This window comes from Mixophyes fleayi, chromosome 6 (assembly GCF_038048845.1).
Source record: "Mixophyes fleayi isolate aMixFle1 chromosome 6, aMixFle1.hap1, whole genome shotgun sequence".
In the NCBI taxonomy this organism is placed as follows: Eukaryota; Metazoa; Chordata; class Amphibia; order Anura; family Limnodynastidae; genus Mixophyes; species Mixophyes fleayi.
Window position 1 is genome coordinate 58,190,483 of NC_134407.1, and position 14,362 is coordinate 58,204,844.

The 14,362-nt window shown below is 40.3% G+C and overlaps 1 protein-coding gene across 3 annotated transcripts in view; it reads left to right on the forward strand.

The window, feature by feature from the left end:
- The window catches only part of PSD (pleckstrin and Sec7 domain containing), a 228,879-nt gene that overhangs the window by 53,218 nt on the left and 161,299 nt on the right, over positions 1-14,362 (forward strand). For all 3 annotated transcript variants that reach the window (XM_075216624.1, XM_075216623.1, XM_075216625.1), the window contains one exon: positions 487-540. The gene's annotated coding sequence lies outside the window, so the exon portion shown is untranslated. The remainder of the gene's footprint in view (positions 1-486; positions 541-14,362) is intronic.

Sequence of the window (14,362 nt, forward strand, 5' to 3'; positions counted from 1 at the left end):
CTTAGTGCCGTCTAAGTTCTGTGTTCTGACATGGGTGCTATTGTTTATCTGGATATTGTTACCGACCCTTGGTTTGTCCTCTGACCATTAATTCAAGCCGCCTGCACTGACCTTTTGCCTGTTTATCAACGTCAGCCTATGCCTGCTGATTTGAAACAGTTTTGATTGATAGGGTCTGTCCACTCTTGCCCATGTGTTGCTCACTAGTTGAACCCATACTAGTTCACAACTATTTGCACGTACAAGACCTAGAGGAAACTGAGTACCAGAAAACACAGTTCCAAGAGAAACACCACTACTAACATGGCTATAGTTCTTGACCTACTGCTGTACTTGTGGACATTACAGAATGCATAATGAATCAGAAATAGATTAGGAGGATTTTCTTCCTTTCAGATGAATTGTATTTATTGACTTGTATGTGCAATGTATGTTAAATCATTGTTTTCTCTTTTTAACTCTTAACTTTTTTTCTGTTCTTCTTAGATACATATCTGGAGCTTGGATTATCAGCCTTTTGGTCAGTGCATGGTATTTCAGGTGCGTGAAGGGATCTCCAGTCAGCCAAATCAGATTCTTTTAACATATAGGAGATTTAATGCTCAGTATCAGGGACTAGCTGGGCTGGGAAGTTGCCCACTATGGGATCGGACCTGTCCCATAGGGGGCTTCCTTGGGCTGGGTCACTGGGCCACCTGCATTTTATTCCTTTAAAATGTTTCTAATGGGCTGCAGAGTCAAGTCTTGAATCAGTATAATCAGACACATTCTATATCAATTGTAAACAGGAAGATTATCGGCACTGCAAATATATAATATGGTTACTCAATCCAGAGCCTAAAAGTAAACATATACCTAAAATACAGTCAACGAAATCCAGAAAATTATGATCCTAATGTTAAGTCCATAAGAATGATTAGATATATACATAACTTCACTATGAAAGGATAGTGGCCTTCTATATCACTGTTGTTTTCCGAGCCTTGGTCTATATGAGCGATATGACCAACAGAGACATCCAATGGTGAAGTACATAGTACTAATAAACACTTAATACAGCCAATGTACCAGATATTGCACCTACTATTACCCTATCATGATACAGAGTTACAAAAGTCTTACCCAATCCTAATTGGAGGGCACATTAACCATGAAAGTAAGATGGTATAATAGCCATTGATAAGAACTTATGAGAATGCTAAACCTCAAAGATAGTTCCTTGGTGTCCAGTGTAGGAACATCTACATTAGACACTTTTGTTTCAAGTAACGTCAGCTATACAAGGGATATAGTAAAAATAATGCAGTAATTTAAAAAGCTAATATTTTTATTAACAAGGCAGATTAGGAACACGTACAAAAGGTGTCTTAATAATGTGTAATGGTACAGGTCCTTTCCTCTTTGACATTGAAGAACTATAGTCATTTTCGAGGAGTAGAAGCCCAAGTGAGTGAAGGAGCGTCAGGAGTGGCATTTCCAAACCAAGTCCAATGCTGTCATCATTCACTGCACCCAAGTGTAACAGCACATAATCACGTACTTACCTATGTCTATTGTGTATGTGCGTGCAGGTTTCGAGACGCGCAGCCTACTGAGCATGCTCCAGACCCATGGTGTACTGCACACTCGCTAAGCGGCACAGCCACTGCACAACTGCCAGCCTGTACTAGAGAATCCAAAAGGGATTCTCGGTCACTGTGATGTATGACCCTGTGATGATTATCATCGGGGGAGGGGGGGGGGGTGTTGGAGGGTGAGGAAACAGGAATGGGCCTGCTTCTTTACAAATTACACCTTTGGAAGATCTCAGTTACTCCAATATTAAATTATATTTCCACAGAACATAATGGTGCTAAACTTTTATATGGCATTAAGAGTACATTTGGCTTCACTTTGACACAGCAGTTATTTTGATGCTGTTTGCTTTTCCTCTAGTGAACACCAAAAGCCAATCAGTGTATACAGAATGTCTGTAAAAATCTCCAGTTGGAATCTACTAGTAAATAAGCCAATAGCACAGAGGTGCTCAAACTCAGTCCTCAAGAGCTGCCAACAGTTCATGTTTTCAGGAATTCTTTAATCATGCATAGGTGAGTCAATCTATTTTTCTGGGTCAGTAATTATTCCAGAAATCCTGAAAACGTGACCTGTTGGTTGAGGATGACAATGATAGTGTAGGTTGCTTGTTGATGAAGGTTATGGGCAGCCTGGTCGCTTACTTATAATTATGTGTAGTGGGACATAAATTAGATTAGGAATAAATTATGTGAGTGGGCTCCATTGTTTACTTGTCAAATGGGTCTGTATTATATGATGGATATTTGGAATAGTATGACATGGTGATCAATGTATGCTAATATATTATACACCAAGCTACAAAGCAGTCACCTGTCCTGTGCCTAAATCTGTGCTGTGTAGCTTTATGTTTACCTTGCAGACACTAGTGCATGGCTGTGGCCCCAGGGACATTTTCCCAGAGAACCACTGAGCTGTATTATTTATACATTTTTAGCAAAACTAATTGCCAAGATTCCCATATTAGCAGTCTCAGAGAGCAAGATATATTCAGTAACAGGAATATAAGGATTTTAAAGAGACGCATATATTTGATTAAATTGTAACAAACAAAATAGTTATCTACTATTGATAGCTATAAGATTAAAAAAAACACTTATCTATATACTGAAAATTCAGTCTGGTGTGATGGGCACAGGTCATGCTGTGGATAGGGCACTCAACCAGTCACTACACATACCAAAGGTCCAGAGGTGACACTTTTTATAGTGAACCTTTTGACATGCATAAAGATATTGTTGTGCGGGAAAGCATATTGCAAGATGCACTTTGACCAACTATAAAATAAAGACAGTCCCGTTGTTTTCTCACAGCTCAATATTTTAGGAGAAAAACTAAAGTTTAAATGAATAAAGGGAATGGTAGTAGGCTAGATTTGGATGTGACAAATTTATTTTCCACCCTCTGGTGTATCCATCAATCCACAAAATGAATGATTTAATGAAGTGAAGTTGTACTTTGCACAGAAAGAAGCATTGCGAGGCTGCAAATTTTGTGGTTCATAAATGAGTGGCTTTGCAAAATTTTCTCATTCTCACCATGATCATCATGATATCCAGAGTTCAATCTCCCCCAGATCATGTCCCAGAATAGTCAGATGTCCTCAGCACAACTGATTAATAGTATGTCTATAATAGATTAACTTTTCTGCTCTGGTCAGGTAGCGACTCTGTTGCACAGCTTGCAATTTTACAATATTATGCTTGTGATGTCACCAGGTCTCACTTGCAAGATTAAGTCATACTTGCCCACTCTCCCTGAATGTCCAGGAGACTTCCAAATTTCGTTAAGGTCTCCCAGGACTCCTGAGAGAGCAGGACATTCTCCCGCATCTTTCCCACTTCCTAGTGGAGTGGGCAGGATGGGAGCCTCAATGACGCGATTGGCCTCACCCCCTGCAGCATAATGATGCTTATTGTGTCATGGGGGTCTGGGGCCAAAAAGACACACCCTGCCCTCCTTCATTCTCATACTTCACCTCCCCTCTGGGATCTCCCGGGGAGAAAGAGTAAAAAGTTGGTAAGGACTGAGTGTTGCCTGTTGACTGCTGGCATCACTCACAAATTGTAATGTGGATTAGTGCACCTCTACCCCCTCCATATGCTGCGAGTCCAGAGTCCCAGTGTGGCTCTCCTTCACAGGACAAAACAAGATGGTGAAGGTTGGACATTTGACAGTGAGACAAAGTGGAAAGTCCTGACGGAATTAGGAAGGTTTGGACCTATGCTAGAGGAAGTTGTCCAGGCAGGAGCCAGCACTGAATGCAGACCTCAAGAAGCTCAGAGCCCAACGGTAGACTGAGTAATAAAAGAGAATGCTTAACTTACAGCAGCACAAGTATTGGAGGTGATCATGCAGTCACAGAGCTGGTACCTAAACCTCAGTGTAAGGAAGTCTTTGAGTTTGTCAATAGGCAATTCAAGCCAATTTATGCTACTTTATGTGTCCAGAGCAGAAACCGCTAGTATATGATTGATGTTTCATTTGCCCCGAATTGTCTTCTGGATTTTGCGTTTCTTGTGGTTTTTATTTTGGTGTATGTGTAATTTTGTTGTTTATTGAATATTTAAAGTGCACCCTTAACCTGCACACAGCGAAAGTTTTTTGTGGGTGGAGCCTATATATTCACTAGGAATGAGAGTGCCATGAATATCGCTATGTCAAATCAATATTGATCATAACGTGCCTCTGATGACACCTTTTGCTTGAAACAAAAATGATGCATAATTAGGTTAATTAATCGTTTCTTCTGAACCTGACTTTTTGAACTGTGTGAGTGTGCATTATTCACATGTTCATTGGGAGGTTTGTTTGCACAACTTCCACTTCTGTATTGTTTGTTTGAGAGGCATGTTGGCGCTAGTAGCTGATGGGGAGTGCTGGTGCTGTATTGCCATTTGGAGGCTTTTTGGGGTACCTCTTGATAAGTTAGTGCTCATTTAAAAACACAAATGTATGGCCCAAATATAGGGACTGTTTAGAGTCCGGACCACCCTATTAGCAGAAGCGCCTTGACGGGGCGGGTGGCTTACCATACATTTTCATGTACAAATAGAAATAGCAGCTCCTTTGATGGTTATAGCAGTGTGCTATAACGATGGGGGGGGGGGGGGGGTGTTTCTCTGTGTTTGTTCCTTCCATAATAACTCCACCCTTTCAAGCACCTGCTATGAACCTATAAATTTATTGGGCAACTTTCACTTCTGTAAGGTTTGTTTCCTTGCGATCTCAGTTTATTAGCAGTGATTTGGGGTGGGGTGGTAAGTATTACTTTTGCACACAGGCCCACATACACAAAACACCTCTGGGTCACAGCCAGATTAAAACTACCTGGGTAGCAGCTGTCCTATCCTTCACATCCTTCCTATTACTATGCACTTCTTCTCTAAGTTCTCCTTCATGTGGACACTGATAAAGTCCCCTTATGGAGGCAGATGAAGGTATGGTGTGAAGTCTATTCTGTCACTTCATAAGTTCAATTGGGAGGTGGTAATCCTTTCTCTATTCTGAAGAAAGAATTAGAGTCCCCTAAATAAAATTAAAATCAACATCATGAGTTTTTGTGGATTGGCTTTCAGCACTGTGTGGACACACGAGCATTGCAATGAACCCTGCATGGGGGTTGATCCAAACAAGAAAGAAAGCAGGATTTCGGCAGTAGGTAGAATGCACAGGAAGCATAAAATGAATACACATGTGCTACAATTAGGCAATACATTTTCATTGCTGGTCATCTATAAATGTTTGAAATCTTTTTGTGGACTTATTTCATACTCTCATTTGCTGCTAAATTCTTCTTCTTAACCTGCCAATTGCCATATAGGATAAAAGATGTATAGGCTTGAGGTACTTAGCCTGTTGAGCTGGCTTTTGAAAAAGGGATTAGAGGACTTTACTAGTCTTAAATCCACTGCAGTTTTCCCCATCTGCCAGTGGGAGGAGTGATTTGCAGTGTAATAATGGCAATAGGAAACTCAGGCTAATAAAGAAGAAAATAAGCTTTAATGTACATGATTTATTATGCCGTGTTGATTCAATCGTACTTTTGCAAATTTAATTCATCCCATGAATGATATACTAATTTTGTTTTGTGATTTCTAACATTTATAGGAATAACAAATATGTAAATATGTCAAAACATAACTCAAGTGTTAAGTGATATTATGTTCGTATGTTCACGGCCTTCTGCTTTTGTAAAGTTACAGAACTTAGTAGCTGCACACAAATCCTCAGTGGCTTTTAACATGCGTAGAATTGTAATAGAAAATACAGAGCCTGACTCATCTTCGAACCAAACGTGAAAGCAACTTACATTTTAAAAAAATTGCACGCAACTTGCACACATATACTCCCATATTCAAATACAAGCAGATCTCAAGAAATATATCCATTTGAATATGGATAGAAGTACTCTCTGGTTATACGGCCTGCAGAATACACAGCTGCTTATGTGCAATATAAAGTCCAATTAGAACGAAGGCAAAAAAAGATCCTGTTCCATAAATTAACCACTTAATACTATAATTAATAATAAAAATACATGTTAAAAAATTATTATTATTTTACTTTAACATGAAATGTATAGATCAGGATGTTCTTAATGTGAACTGTACATAAAATGCATTTTCATAGTTTCTCCTACTTGCATACACTTGCACATGGCATGCATAGGCATCTGTCATCGCTGTCAGTTGGCACTTACACCTGCCCTGTATTTGGTGCAATGATACGGCTAAAAAGACACGTTCCTCAGAGATGCCCAGAGCTTGAATCGGATGATTGTGGGTGCGCTCAACCTCGGCATCCCTTACTGAACATCTCCTACGTGCGTTCGTCCCTTCCCGCCTTGGTCCCACTCTTAAAGCCGTAGACAGTCGAAAGTGTTATTTGTGCTTAGACATAAATTGGATGCAATTGCATTCACTGGTGTAAGGTCCTTTTTGTGAGCATGAACAGAGCAATTTCATGCAAGATACGGCACACATCAAGACTTATGAAGCAGACCCACAGTGTTTCCTTTATCGCATAGGGTTAACAACGGCATGCTGAACATTGGATCTCTACACTATTTGTGTTGTGCCGGTTTGTAACATGGGCTTGTATATGTGTGTCACTATATGAAACATTAACAGAGTCTAGCAGAGTTTATAGACTGTCACGCTCTAACTAGACAATAATAATTCCCCCTTTGGCATTATTCACATTTTATTGCTGAATTTCCTTTTTTAAGACAGATAGCTATTATTTTTAAGACAGTGGCTTTGAGTATACACCTTCTTCGGTATCACATTTTAATTTTCCTACATCGTTGTATCAAAATTTCTTTATTCCTTACAATTGACCAACTTAAAAAACTGTGTACTGCCGAGCAATAAAAAAGCAGGTGTAAAGATTTGTGTTAATGAATTGAAAATATAAACTGATATTAATTGATTACATTAGTATCCATCATCTTAACTAAGATGGTACAATCAGCTTTTAAAGATCACATATAATTGGAGGCCACCTATGTACCATTGAATTAGCTGATGCAGAGTGGCATGTACACCAGTTTGTGTAGCATAGCTTGCACAAAATCGCTCTGCATATGTCCAGAGAGAGCAGACTTGCAGTATGCAGCAAAAGCCACATTGGAGTCATTGTTTTGGAGTGGCTAACTTAAAGCCATACTTGCCAACTCTCCCGGAATGTCCGGGAGACTCTCGAATACCGGGTAGGTCTCCCGGGAGAGTATGGCAACCTCCCGCATCTTCCTTCTTCCTAGTGAAGTGGGCAGCATTACAGGCGCCATGACGTGATTCTCCAGGAATCGCATCATTTTGCCCCCCTGCGTACGCATCATTGCATCACGGGGGAAGGGGTCAAAATGCAGCGATTCATCAATCGCCCTCTCCACACCCCCTTTCCTCACCTCCCAGACAGCAAGAGCCAAAAGTTGGCAAGTATGTAAAGCCCACACCTATAGTGAACAAAAAATTAAAACACCTGGTTAAAGGAAGGACACCAAGCTAATTGAAAGCAGGGGCTTCCATAGAGGTGTGGCTCATGCATAAATTAACCAAATAACCCCCCAGCATGGTCAGGGAGGTTATAAAATATGTATAAAAAAATGTGTCAGTACCCTGGTTCAGTGGTGGACTGAAGTATGAAGGGCCCACCTGGGAAATGCAACAGTAGGTGCCGTGAAATAGTGTTTGCTGAAGGGCAGTCACCAGAGGGAATGTGGCCAGTCACTATCACTATAGAGGGTGGAAGGAAAGAAGAATATTTGTCCCAGTCACTTCAACTGAGTGATTCGTCTGTCCTTCTTGCACAGTGTCAGAAGGCAAGATGAATCACTCAGATGATCGGGTTAGTGATTCTTCTTTCCATCTGACATGCCACATGGTAGGTATTGAGGAGTGGGGCTGGGGTAGGGCAGAGGCAAATGCAGGATTTCTAGAGAGAGGTTCCTTTGTCACCTGAGTGGGCATGACCATCATGCAGTAGTGTCAAAGTCTTGACTGAGCGGGACTGCCCCACCAGAATCAGTACATTTGGCAGACTGTACTGATTCTAGTCCGATACTGTCTCCTACCTGTTCTTGAGGCTTTCACTTTCTGTGGCGGCTGGTGTCTTAAGCACAGTTGCTGCTTGTCTGGATCCTGGAATGTTGTAAGCCTGTTTGGAAAATGAGATAAGTACATGAAAAATCTAATGTATTACATTTGTCATAAGAATTGGCAAGTTTAGTTACATTTAGTAAAACTGATAGTACTGTGATGTCTGTATTGTAATTTTAATTGCAATATTTATTATCACAGTTTAGTAAACAGTATCTAAGTATGTAGTAAAATACTTCATTTGAAGATCTGTCTCATTTAATGTTGTAAGTTGTGCATAGATGCCTGTTCACTATTTCTTGCAAGTTTGCATAGTAATCTGTCCTGTTGCAATAAATTAATGTGCAGAAATGTATAATATAGCTTCCATGATTAATTTAATGAAACAATACAGTTTACCGGTAGCCAATACTATAAAATATTGATTGAGATGGTTAGTAGTTTATTTCCTGGATCATAAAAGGGAAGACAGACTGAATTGCCATGCTGCCCCCTCTTGTGTTATTTTTCTTACCATTTTTGGGCTCCTCTTCAATGTCACAGTGTTTATAGGCCATACTGGCTGCATGTGAAGACCGAAGAGCCTATTAAGTGACTTTATATTAGTATTGCCATTTGTTGGTCTAATACCTGTATATGTGAATTATTATATTTACTTGCTTCTTACGAGACAAATGCATTTCTCAACATATATAGACCATGCCTTTACCCACCGCTAAGACTGAAAGATCAAATCAAGAGAACAATATTGTTATAGACCCATAACAATCGGAGAGATTATTAATAATAATAATAATAATATATATATATATATGTGTGTGTGTGCGTGTTAAATATAAAAGCCACAAGCAAGAACATCTGGCATTGTGTAGAAAAGTCCATAGCAACTTTGTTCAGTGGCTAAAAGATGGATAGACCCCCCACCTCCTCAATAAAACGGAGCACTGCTTTACATTCAAGATGTCACTATAATTTAGATGTTGATTGTGCTGAGAGGCCAGCTATTTTGGAATGGTCTGCTTCCTTCAGACCAAATGGATAGATTTAACAATTATGTCTCCATACTTGTTTTTTCAAATATCCTGTATGGTGAGCAGCACTCTTGGGAAGAAGCTGAATGGGTCTGTTCAGGCGCTGATCTCTACCCCTTAGCAAATAATTCAGGGGTCTTATGTCAGTCAGTTGAACCTCGCTGAACACAGAAGAGTCCTGTTTGGTACAGGAAGTTTGGCAGAATCTCCTGTTTGTTGGACAGGATTTTCAGTGGTTTGAAGTGTATTCAGAATTTGCACTCGCTTATTGCTTGGGAATTAAGTGTAAATTCTCGTGTTTCCTAAATACAAATGTACACTCTGATAATTTACTACACTACCCCAGCAAATAACCACATACATAAAATAAATAAAAATCATTGTCAGGCAACATGGCATTATGTTCTTAGGAAACAATACTATAAATTTTCTAGAAAACATTGCATGATAAAAATAGGTAGGTTCAGATCATCTCAGGGGGGTAAATGTATCGAGGTCCGATTTTTTTTCAGCGTTTTAAAATCGCTGCAAAGGGTGATAACCCGCGATTTTAGTCCCCAAGTTGCCAGATGTATTAAATTGCGATTTTTACTCTGATCATAGAAATCGCTGGTCATCTCTGGCCAGGCGCGGGCTGGCAGATGTCAGCCCGGGGGGCGCACAGGCGGCCGTATCACATGACACAGGATGCGGCCGCATCATTGATGACGCGGCATCACTCATGCATCACATTTATCGCCGGTAAAAACCGGCAATATTGTTTCCGGGGGGGGCGATGCCCCCCCTGCCCAGCCCGCCCCTGTCTCTGGCGATTTGCTGCGATGTCAAACACTCACCTGTTTAGCTAACTCTCATGTGTTTTCTGCATGTTTAGTAAATACATCACTGTTACACTGCCCCTGCCTATACAACCGCAGGTCCAGGAAACTGTCAAAAGTTTAAAAAAGCTAAGTTAAAAAAAAAAAAAAGCGTGGGGTCCCCCGTTCTACAACTATTAACCCTAGTGCTGCCAGCCTGCTGCTAGTTGAGTGAAAATCGGGGGAAAAAAATTTCACTTTACCAGCACTAAGCAAACCAGCCTGGGGTGAGTGGCAATATAGCAGGGGGACACTCGGCAGGGGTCCCCCTGCCATAATGACATCCAACCCCAGGCTGTTCAACGCTGGGCTGGATTCCCTAGGGAGTGGGGTCCGCCGAAAAAAACAAGCGGGGGCCCCCCTCTAGGTACAACCAGCCCAGTGCTGAAAGCACTAGGGCTCTTCATACACCGCTGGGTGGTGGGTGTATGGTAATAACAGAGATTATATAGTTAAAAAAACAAACAGATGCCATTTTGTTTTGTGGAACTACAAGTCCCAGCCAGCCCGGGCTGCCATAAATAATCTGGGCATGCTGATGCTTGTATAACTAGAAACACCAGCATACCCATGGCAGCCAGGGCATGCTGGCACTTGGAGAACCACAAGTGCCAACATTCCCTGACACCCACAGCTGGCTGGGACCTGTAGTTCCACAATACAAAATGTTAAATAAACCACAACACCCTTTTAACAACCACATACATTTATTAAAAATAAGAAAACCCCAAAATACTTACCAATTAGATTTCTTCTTCTTTCGTCAGCAGCTTTTAAATCAAAAATGCTTGGATACAAATTTATATGGACATGGTTTTCAAAGTCCCTGCTTGAAATCTCCCAAAAGTATTTGTAAAACCAAAGTCCCTGCTTGAAATGTCTTCAGTTCTTCTTGGCCAGAAGGGCCCCCTAGTTGCTTGCAGTCTTCAGCCAGAAGGGACCCATATTTGTAATCCAATCAGGGACATGCTTGGTTAAAAAAAGATGAGACGCCGCAAACAGCTTCTACACTGTAGAAATCAGATAAAGATATAATAATGCAATCTTATGAACAATGTTATAAACATACCATGCAACCTTATTATTCAATTGTTAGCATGCTAGACAAAAAATGCAAATATATGTTATTAATCATACTTTTAAGTAATGAATATCTGTGATCTCCTGATTCTTAGGGGGGGGATTAAATTAGCTGCAAAGTGTTTCTGGAACATCTGGAGACACTTTGCAGCGAATTCTACCATAATTGCCGGCAATGTGCACGGCACAATGTCCATGTGCCACATCGCCATCACTTAAATTCCCCCCTTAGTCTGTGCTGCTGGTTTAAGGTTGGTGGTGGTCTAGGGTCTGTGCTGGTGCATGGGTGATGGCTACCTCTCCCCCCCTGTAATCTATAGTGGATTTGCAAACATTCTCTGTGCACTACATTATTAAATGTCAGAATTATTAGAACTATCATATTTCATACAATAGTACTACTTATTATGACCCCCCCCCCCCATGCTCTGATTTCACGAAACTTTATTATTAACACCTGTGATAACATATTTAGAATAAGTTGAGACAATCTGTGGCTCTACAGCTGTTGCGGAACTACATGTGCCAGAATGTCCTGCCACATCATTCTAGGTCTTGTAGTTCCATAAAAGCAAAAGTGCCACAAAATACCTGCACCAAATTACATCCCATGTTAGACTAGCTCAATAAAAGGCATCTCCTCCCTGATCAGTGCACAGAGACCCACCTGTGATCAGTCTGGGGTTGCTTTTACAGTAACCCAGGGTTTCCCAAACCCAGTCCTCAGGGCTCCCCAACAGTGCAGGTTTTCCGGATCACATGTGACATAATTAGGACCACCTGCGGATCTGTTACAATGTGTCAGTCAGTAATGAATACACCTGTGCTCCAGCAAGGAGATATGGAAAACCTGCACTGTTAGGGAGCCCTGAGGACTGGGTTTAGGAAACCCTGCAGTAACCAATACGAATCAGCCAATTACAGATTTCCTTTTGGTTAGTATGACAGCAGCCAAGGCCTGATCACTACAAGGAACTTCAGAAATCCAGAGGAGGTGAGAAATGATCCGCAGCCCCGCTGCAGCTGTACGGAGGAATTGACAGGGGAGACCAGCAGCTGCGAGTGCTGTAGCAGCTACATCCCCAACACCCACAGTAGCTCTGCCCCTGGCTGAGGTTGTGTTAGAAAGACCTGCTTGCCGTTATAAGAATATGCAAAATATTTGACTTTAATCTGCTTTATATAAGCTTTAGTGTTTAACACTTGAAGAGCTATGTGATATCATAGCAATTCACCAAATCAGATTTTACAAGGAAGTTACAAAGATTTTACCTCTCCTATAACAAAAAAGAAGTGGTGACTTACTTTCTCTTCAGACATGTTAAAATGAAAGATTTTATTTTCATGGGCACTACATGGTAAAATAAGGGCTAACAAGGTTTGTGGCTCAGACTTTTCTATTAGGGTGCTGCAATGGAAAAATGGCCATGATACAAACTGTGTGAGTGTAGCTTGCCTAATATGTGTGTAGTTTTATATGGCCAATAAAAAAAATAATTTTAAAGAGCTGTAATCAAATACAATATGGCCGCATCTGACTAGTATTTAATGCAGAGACTATTCTAGGGACATATATAATACACTCTAGAGCAGAGGTGCTCAAACCCAGTCCTCAACAGCTACCAACAGGTCTTGTTTTCAGGATCAGTAGAATTCACATTCTAGTGGCTGTTTTACAATAAACAAATCATTCTAGTGACCTCTCTATAATATAGAGATCATTCAATTAACCTATTTACAATACAGAGAGCATTTTAGTGACCTTAATACATTCTAGAGCAGAGGTGCTCAAACCTAGTCCTCAAAAGCTACCAACAAGTCATGTTTTCAGGATTTCTGTCTGTAGAAACAGGTGGGATAATTACTAACCCAAAAAAATAAATTAACTCACCTGTGCATGATTAAAGAAATCCTGAAAACATAAACTGTTGGTATCTCTTGAGGACTTAGTTTGAGCACCTCTGTTCTAGAGCATTCTAGTGATCTCTATACAACAGAAGTCTGTCATCCCCATGTAAGGCATGTTGGGAAATGCTGAAAAAAATCAGGTAAAGCAACTTTCCAATAGAAAAGTGTTATTGTTTTCCCCCTGATTTGTGTAATGGCACTGGAATAGCTCATAGCTATGGGTCTGAAATGCAAACCTTCCTCCACTGTGTCTTTTGAATGCACCTGGGCAGATAATGTGTTACACCTGAATGTATCCTATTAAAGGCAGAGATCATGTGACTACAGCCTGTTGAGCAGGGTAGTGGGTGTGTCTGTTGGGAGATTGCTGAAAGGTTCTGTGAACAGAGCAAGGATAGCAGCTGAGGGCTAAGTCTGTGAGTACAGCATAAAGAACAATATTTGGGACAAAAATTGTCCATGGCATCAATCTGCTCAACTACAAACCCATTCAGTAAGATCTTCCCCTATTAACTACTTAAAATAAGGCATGTACAGAGCAACCTAGGACTGTTATGTTGTATGGTACATGTTGCTAAAATTGTGTGTAGCCCCATTAATAGAGTCAGTGTATGAAGAGGGTATTCTTGCTGTAAAGCTGTGCAAATAGGGATGGTGATCTTGTTTAGATTTGTGTTCTGCATTATTAACAACCTATGGACTTTTGTCATTCTCAAATAATAAAACCAATTTGTTTACTTGTTTTGAACCTTTAGATTATACTAAAAAGGTATATCTTCTGCTTCCCACTATAGTGTATATATAGGTAAAATTGCACACACCTATACTTTCATTCAATAATTCTTAAATTATGCATCCAGGGAATTAAATATCTATAGGCCTCCGCACACTCTCAACACAACTCATTTTAAACTTCATGCCTAATTTTGTGTATTATTATCTTTTATTTATATGGTGCCACAAAGGGTCCACACCATTGTACATAGAGCATGGGATTGCACAGGGATAATTAAAGTCAAAGAACAACATTAATTTGTCCAACTGAAATGTCTGTTGCATAAACTAACTCTATGTGCAGAACATCATGTGCTACACCATCTTCACTCGCAAAGTGATATGTTTTCATATTGCTTGCAAGAAAGTAAGTGGAATGGCATAAAATGTGTGTAATTATGACATTTGCTCACAAATACACAATTTGCGCTAGCTGTCATAAATCTTATGCAATAGATTTTTTTTTCAAAATAAAAAGACAAATGCAATACAGAGTACCCACAGACAGCTATACTGTGGTACATTTAGATGGCAG